Source organism: Pocillopora verrucosa, chromosome 10 (assembly GCF_036669915.1).
Source record: "Pocillopora verrucosa isolate sample1 chromosome 10, ASM3666991v2, whole genome shotgun sequence".
NCBI lineage: Eukaryota > Metazoa > Cnidaria > Anthozoa > Scleractinia > Pocilloporidae > Pocillopora > Pocillopora verrucosa.
The window spans coordinates 16,944,852-16,953,240 of NC_089321.1; positions in this window are offsets into that span (position 1 = coordinate 16,944,852).

Consider the following 8,389-nt stretch of genomic DNA (forward strand, 5'->3'; position numbering starts at 1 on the left):
GTACTGAAGCAAATTGGTTTTTGCTGTTTTGATCGGGGCTATTTAGCAAAATCAAACATTCGCTGCATATCTCGATGGCTTTCTGAATGCGATCTGAGTTGAGCAAGAACAAGGCAACAAATAAGGCGATGCTCATGAAAGGTGTCATGGCTTCTGCTGTTAGGTTTCTATTGCAATCCTCTCCTGTAATCAGGGAAACATTATTTTAGTAACACATTACTAAATGAGTCGATAATCTGGATTAATAACGAGTCACTACAAGCAGGAACACACATGTTAAGTTACAAAAACGGGCTGGGTCGATTACACCCGGAAACTATTTGTAACAAGCTGAAAGTGTTAGAATTCACAGTATCCCCTTAAAACAGAAAAATAAGGGAAGATAAATAAGTTTGTCACCTTTCATTTTACTCAAGTTGTGATTTTTGCAGAACATTACATGACTTTAAAGTTTCAGGACAAAGATAAACAAAACTGACAGCATTTATCTTAACTTTTGCAATGGGAACTTTTCTTATGCATAGTTTTTATAAACAACATTAATCAACGGGGTAAGTTTTTAAAGAAACTTTGGTGGGGTATTACAAAACTATTTGGCTTTACCAACTGAGTTGACGATGTAAATTGGCCATCATAATGAGTTTCTGAAGGTGACGTTTCGAGCGTTAGCCCTTCTTTAGAGCATTTGATAATCCTGAGGAATCAATGATGTTGTGTTGCCAGTATTCCGCAAAGAAACCAGTAAAGAGTGGTCTGCCGTATAAATGTAATGCTTCGTTTTCTATCTGCATTTTTACCGGCCGTCAGAACGTATTTACAATAAAGCGTCTTGGAATCAAGCTACATGCATTCAAGTTTTAAGCGTTTCAATTGTTAAGCTAACGAGAGAGATAACCTTTTACAACAACTCTCTGGAAGATTTCTTGACATTCCACAATATGACATGGAATATTTGAAAATATTGTAAGGCCTCAGAGTTTTGAAGAACTCCGGCTTTGTTGCGAATTCATTTCATTCGGTGGCGATTTTTGCACAACATAACATGACTTAATAGTCACAGGACATGACACGACTAAAACAACAACAAAAAAAGATTATGGACAAGATTATAGGAAATCAGTCAAGTAACGTTTTGTTCCTCACAGAAAATACATTACCTTTCTTCGTGAACTTTTCAGCGTCATACGCGGACTTATCTTCTTACGCAAGACTTTGACGCTTTAACAAGAAGAGGATAAGTTAATTATTAATGCAAATTACGACCACTGGAAAACCACGAAATCATATCCTATGACATCAGCAGCGGAGTAAATCGATTTCCTTTTTTTAAAAAAATTAATAGTGTAATTGTCAAAACAATCATTTTCTGCAGTTTTTATCCAAAAAGTTTGTTATCGGACAGGTCAATGAGTCAATCAAACTATCAAACAGTTAAACAATTTACGCCTCCTTTGTCAGTCTTTTAATGCAAATGTTTTACTTTTCTTTCATAACCTGGATGTTCTTCTTTTATCGGAAATTGTGATTTTTATGATCGATTGGTAATGAGACTTTGTGTCGTCCACTTCAGTCTGTAATCATACTCGCGATAAACAAATCGGACTTCCGCTGCGCAGTCGTCCGACTTTGTCATCAATGGTATAATTACAGACTCTTCTCAGTCCTATTACCGGTACGTATACGTGACCCTCCACGGGGTGTCAGGGAATGAGGTGAACGCACGTACACGGCACGTTATAACACGCTATTGTTATTTGTTACAATCGATTTTGGAAAGCATGTTGTGGCTATTGCTCATATCTGGCTAACACGGTAGAACTTTGTTTCTATAACACGGTATTTTTTTTTTGTTTTTTTGTTTTTTTTAAACACGCTAAGTTCCTGTTTCTTAACAGGCTAGCTTATCTTGTAAAACCCAGCTTACTTTGTTACTCGTGTTTGTCAGCTTCTTAATAAATTATTGTGAGAACGGTGTTTGTAGAGTATATTACTTACCGAATATAAGCGAAAATGAAGAAGATCTACTGTCCTATCCGAAAGTTGTTATAAAAAAGGAAACATTCACGGCAAATCACGGCTCTTTCCCTCAGGATTTTCACAAGGAATTCAGTGAGCATGAAGTGTTTCACAAGGTTCAGTGGAGCTCAGTTTGTACACATGAATTACTTTTTTAAAACTTAACTCTAACCTTGTAAAATATAAATCCTTATCGCTTCACGAAGTTAATAAGCCCAGTACTGAATCTTTGTGAATACTTTAGCAAGTAAGTTATTTAGTTGTTATAGCTGATGAAAAACTGGGTACCTCTCCTTATGTTAGAGGTTGGTCTCAAGGAGAAGCCCAATTCGTTCCTTCCGCTAGAGCACAAGGCAGGAAGAGAAGATAAACCAGTCGCGGTCAGATAAAGTTTAAGAAATGCTGTAATTGGTCCTGTTGGGGGCCAAAAGGATAGCCCAAATTGTTCAGCTTAGGGTTAGGGTTAAGCTAACCCTAAGCTAACCCTAAACCCTAACCCTAACACCCCCCCCCCCAGAAAATTTTGAAATCTAGAGGCTCAGAAATGCTCTTCTAAGCATTTCCCGTGGCATTTTTCTTCAGAAAAGTCAATCTTAGACCAAAATCAAGACGAGGCAATTGCTTCGTCTTGCCTCATGCTAGCTACGGCCCTGTGAAGTGCAGCATGTATGCAGATGACATGATGAAGTCAGCAGGTGCCACAAAGAAAGCAGTCAATTTAGCAATTCAACTGCGCAGGTTGTTAGAGAAAGGCGGTTTTTCGCTTGAGGAAGTGGTATAGTAATGATGGAGAAGTGCTGGCTGCGATCCTGGAGTCTGGAAGAGCTAAATCTGTGGTTAATGTATAGCTTGAACGACTTCCTATAGATAGTGCTCTTGACCTCCAGTGGAATACAGAGAAAGACAAGTTTGCATTGGAGGTATTGGAGAAGATATTGCAGCTAGCGAACCAGAGACCAATGACACGAAGCGGGATTGTGTCAGCTGTTTATCCCATCTTCAATCCCTTTGGATTCATCGCGCCATATGTCATGAAGGCCACGTTGCTGTTGCTAACACTCAGTAGAAAGAGTTTGGGCAGGGATGACCCATAAGAGGAAGATGACAACTGTTGGGTATGAGTAACTTTGATCTCGTTTTTTTTTATGATCGAACAGAACTTACGGCTTTACTGATCACGTGAAGAAACTCGAAAACCTTTTTGTTCCGGCCTTCAAAACGTATATGTAATGAAACTTCCTAGGATCAAGCATCCTTATTTCTTGTTCATGAATAATACAAGACATTTTTAAATGTCTTGCCTAAAAGCTTGAATTATTTTCTCTTAAAAAACTGTCGAAAAGGAAGAGATGCAGTGAAATTGACCGTGAAGCGAATCATAAAAGAGTAAACAAAGGCAAAGGTTCAAGATGAATAACCTAAGATTTCATTTTGGGAACTTTGAGAATCGATTATTCCTTTTCAAATCGAAAAGTTTGTATTAATACAGAACAAATTTTCAAGTGCAAACCTAAGATTAATATTTAGGTATTATAGCTTTTCGCAAGTTTGACGTCGGAATCCAATATAAATATTATTTTTTCTTAGGCGTAGATTGCTTTTGAAATTCATGGTAAGGTGAAATTGACTGTAATTAGCGCTCACGTTATATGTTAAGTCTTACATGCTGCGTTTTAAATATGATTGTCCACATGATGCCCTAACGTCGATTGCATTTACCCTTCCATACATGGCCTATGAAATTACAATGTTTTGCCAGGTGATGTCACAAAACTTCAATCTGGAAAAAAGGAAAAGCCTGCAAGATTTGACCGAATTACACTTGATCTACTCCCTTAAGTTACGTTGGGGTTAATGTCAATTTAGTCACCGGAACTCATTGTAAAGGACAATAAAATTTCGATTAGTTCAACCTATTCAGTGAGCACGCAGATCGTCAAGTGAAGTTCTTTATGTTATTTTATAATTTTTCTTCCTTTGACAACTGGTTCTTCGTGATATTCAGTAGAGTAGTTTGGTGGTTACTGGCATGTCGTCGATATGAGCGTTCGCTTATCTCACGGTTGGGCAGAGATAGTATGCTTGGCTTGTAAGGGTCATAACTTTTTAGTGACTGGCCAAGGGGGAAACTGGTAAGTCTACTGTGGTAAGGGAAATAATAAGGAATTTTCAAGCGGCTGGAAAAAGGTTTTTGTGGTATGTTCCAGTGGTAGAGCATGCACGATCCTGGTGCCGCCTCTGCCGTGCATTCCTATTATGGACCAGGAATTGCAGACATATCACGGGGACAGCTGTCTGATTGGTTGATCGGGACGATAGATAAATGCGAGGTGTCACTGTGGGGATGGGAATAACAATGATGGCAAAGCAAGCTTAAAACGGCAGAAATCGCCAGAAACTACTATGGATGCACAAGATGTGTGTGCTTTTATTGATTTTACGTGTTAAATGTTAATTTCTCGAAATATTTCTCGTTCTAAATCGACCATATTTCGCTCCCCATTTTATTCTCAATAACATGTTCAACTCTAGTAACTTAACACCAAGTCATACAACCCGCGACGCTTTCATGAATTAATCGTTTGCTTTTTCACGAGAACGTGAACCTGGACCACCTCTGCTGACATCAGCAAAGGACATTCTGCATTATGAATATGTCTTAATATGGGATTGATTTTAATTTTTGATTACGTGATTGTCGAAACCATCAGTTTCTCAAATTAAACAATGCCTAACAATATCTTAACTACTGAGGTTGAAATATATTGTATAAAACCATAAAGGCTTGAAGAAAGAAATTTAACGGTGGAGATATAAAGCATCCGTTCAACGGTAAAGTACGCTTATACTATGTATGCAATAAAGAGAAAGTGTCAGTCCTCTGAGAAAATTAAAAACATCTCTCTTCGTGAGCGCGCAGAGTCATTACTTATCTTCTTATGCGAGACTCTGGCGCTTAAACGGACAAAAAACAGATTACGGCTTTAGGAAAAATATGAACCGTAGAACCCGCCTTTAGCATCCAAAGGTTTAAGTGAAGGGTATCTCGACAATGAAACGCTTGTGTATAAGTAGAAATATGGCATTTCGAATTTAGCGCGATCTCTGAATCGTTCGTTCAACCCTCCTAAACAGATTCAAGTTGATAGCTGATGTAGAGTCATAGCCACTGGAAAACCACGTGATCAAGCACCACGGATTTCCTTCAGCGAGGGACAGTCCACAACATAAATAGAGGTCTGATTTTAGTTTTATGATCATCAATTTCTCAAATTGAACAATACTCAAAAATATTAGTTAATGAGGATAAATTATATGGTATAAAGCTACAGAGATTTGAGAAAACCACTGAATAACGAATTTACTTCACTGTGGTGGCGATTCAATCGTGCCATCAACCGCTTTAATGAAGGGCTAACGCTCGAAACGAGACATAACTACATATTGCAAAAACAAAGTTTACTCCGCAGTGGATCTAATTCGATTTTGCACGTCACACTTTTATAACTTCAAATCGATCATATTTGGTTCACCATACTATTTTTTTTTCAACCCTCGTAACTTAACACCGAGTCACAACGCGTGACGCTTTCATGAATTAATCGCCTCTGCTGACATCAGTAAAGGACATTCTGCATGATAAATATGTCTTAACAGAAGGTCGATTTTAGTTTTTGATCACGTGATTGTGGACACCATCAGTTTCTCAAATTAGCAATCTTAGTTATTGAGGTTGAAATATATTGTAAAAAACCCTAACGGTTTGAAGAAAGCCATTCAACGGTGGAGATATGAAGCATCCGATCAAGGGAAAAGTACGCTTATACTATGTATGCAATCGCACTGATTTAAAATAGTCTTAGTTCCTGTGAGAAAATTAAAACATCTCTCTTCGTGGGCGCGCAGCGTCCTGACTTATTTTCTTATTCGAGACTCTGGCGCTTAAACAGACAAAAAAAATAAAAGATTTGTGCTCGTATGCCCGTGTATCGCGCCCTATTTAGGTCGAAATTTTCAACAAGCAGTGGTCATATGATAAAATGCTTATTGACTGAGTTTAGTTGGGCCGAACGGGAAAATATTGGGCTCTCGGTCATTAAGCAAGGACCACGCTGCGCTCCTACCACTCAATCAAGAAAAGCACAGTATTTCCGTTTTGTACGTCACACTTTTGTCACTAATAAAGTAATTAAACATGAAAAATAAAAAGTGTTCTTCTTTTTTTTATGGGGCACGTTAAGCTTAACTGTTAACTCTTTGAAAGGTTTGATTTACATCACAAGATCGGTCACAGTACAACCTAAGTAAGTTTCTTTCTTCAAACGGTAACCTATTTTTGCATGATAATTGACTCATCGTCTTCCTAAACTTTTCATTTTCTAGCGGGTGTGATTTGTATGATCGAAGCCAGAATTGCCAAAAAGAACTGAGTGACTGCATTTCGGTTTTGCACGTTACACTTTTCTGACTAATAATGGATGGATCGTAGCGTCTAAAAATGAAACATCTTACTCTGTTTAATCAAAACGTCAGGCTTCAGTGTTCATCCCTTTTGGAACCATTGGATTTCTTTACGAGATCGATGAGATCGAGACTACAACTAAAACTTCTGTCTTCAAACAGTAAGCTAACTGTCCGTGAACATTGACTCATTGTACTCATGAACTTTTCGTTTTCTTGTGGGAGTGATTCATGAATTAATCGTTTGCTTTTTCACGAGGCGTGAACTTGGGCCACCTCTGCTGACTTCATTAAAGGACATTCTGCATTATAAATATTTCTTGATATAGGATAGATTTTAATTTTTGATCACGTGACTGTGGAACCATCAGTTTCTCAAATTAAACAGTGCTGAACAATCTTGGCGAATGAATTTGAAATATATTGTATAAAACCATTACGGTTTGAAGAAAGCAATTTTACGGTGAGGACATGAGGCATCCGTTCAAAGGAAAAGTACGCTGTGTAAACAATAACAGTGAATTTAAGAAAGTTTCTCCGAGGAAATTAAAACATCTCTCTTCGTGAGCGTGCAGCGTCAAAACTTATCTTCTTATGGGAGACTCTGGCGCCTAAACAGACAAAAAACGGATTACGGCGTTGAGAAAAATATTTACCGTAGAACCCGTCGCCAGTATCCAAAATTTAAATGAATGGCATCTCGACCATGAGACGCTTGTGTACAAGTAGAAAACGGAAATTCAATTCGAATCTACTGCGATCTCTGAATCGATCGTTAAACCCTCCTTAAACAAAGTCAAGTTAATAGCTACATTTCAGAAAATAGCAACTGGAAAACCACGTAATGACTACGGATTTCCTATGATATCAGCGTGGGACAGTCTACACCATAAATAGAGGTCTGATTTAGCTTAAAATCATCAATTTCTCAAATTCAACGATACTCAATAACTTAGTTAATGAGGGTAAATTATATGGTATAAAGCTGCAGAGATTTGAAAACGTCGCCGTAGAACTAATTTATTTCACTGTGGTGACGATTCAATCGCGCCATCAACTGCTTGAACGAAGGGCTAACGCTCGAAACGTGACATACTGCAAACATAAAGATCAAAAACGCAACTACCGGGCTTTGCCATATGAGCCTTACCTCTCTACAGTTACTAAACGACTAAAGCTAATAAAAACCGTGTGACTGAAAGGATTTTCAATCGCACTTACCAAGATGTTGACAATGTGGCTGATGCTTTGAAAACGAAACAACAAAAATAATGAATTACACTCAGGACTTTTCTCAACCTTCCGAACTTCCGCTGTCACAGTATTTTAGGTATCTAGATCACGTGTGTTTTAGGTTATTCCCTTCCCCCCTCTAGGCTACTCGAAATAAAATTGCATATTTTTTGTGTGCTCGTATGTCCGTCTATCGCTTCGCATTAACGTTGAAAACGGTTAGTGATCATATCATAAAATACTTATTGACCGAATTTAGTGGGGTCAGTGGGGAAAATATTTGGCTCTGGGTCATGAAACAGGGACCTCGCTGCGCTCGGTACGTAGATCATGACCCCGAGCCAAATGATTTTCCTTCCGGTCCTTCCACTCAATCAATAAGAACACAGTATTTCGGTTTTGTACGTCACACTTTTATCGCTCATGATGTAATTGAACATAAAAAATGAAAGTGTTATTCTTTTTTTAATAGGAAATGTCAGGCTTTAGTGTTTACCCCTTTGAAAGGTTTCATTTTCATCACAAGATCGATTACAGTACAACCTAAGTTTCTTTTTTTTAACGCTAAGCTATCTTTGCGTGATAATCGACTCATTGTCTTAGTAAACTTTTCATTTTCTAGCGGGTGTGATTTGCATAATCGAAGCCAAAATACTAAAAAAACCAAGTGACTGTATTT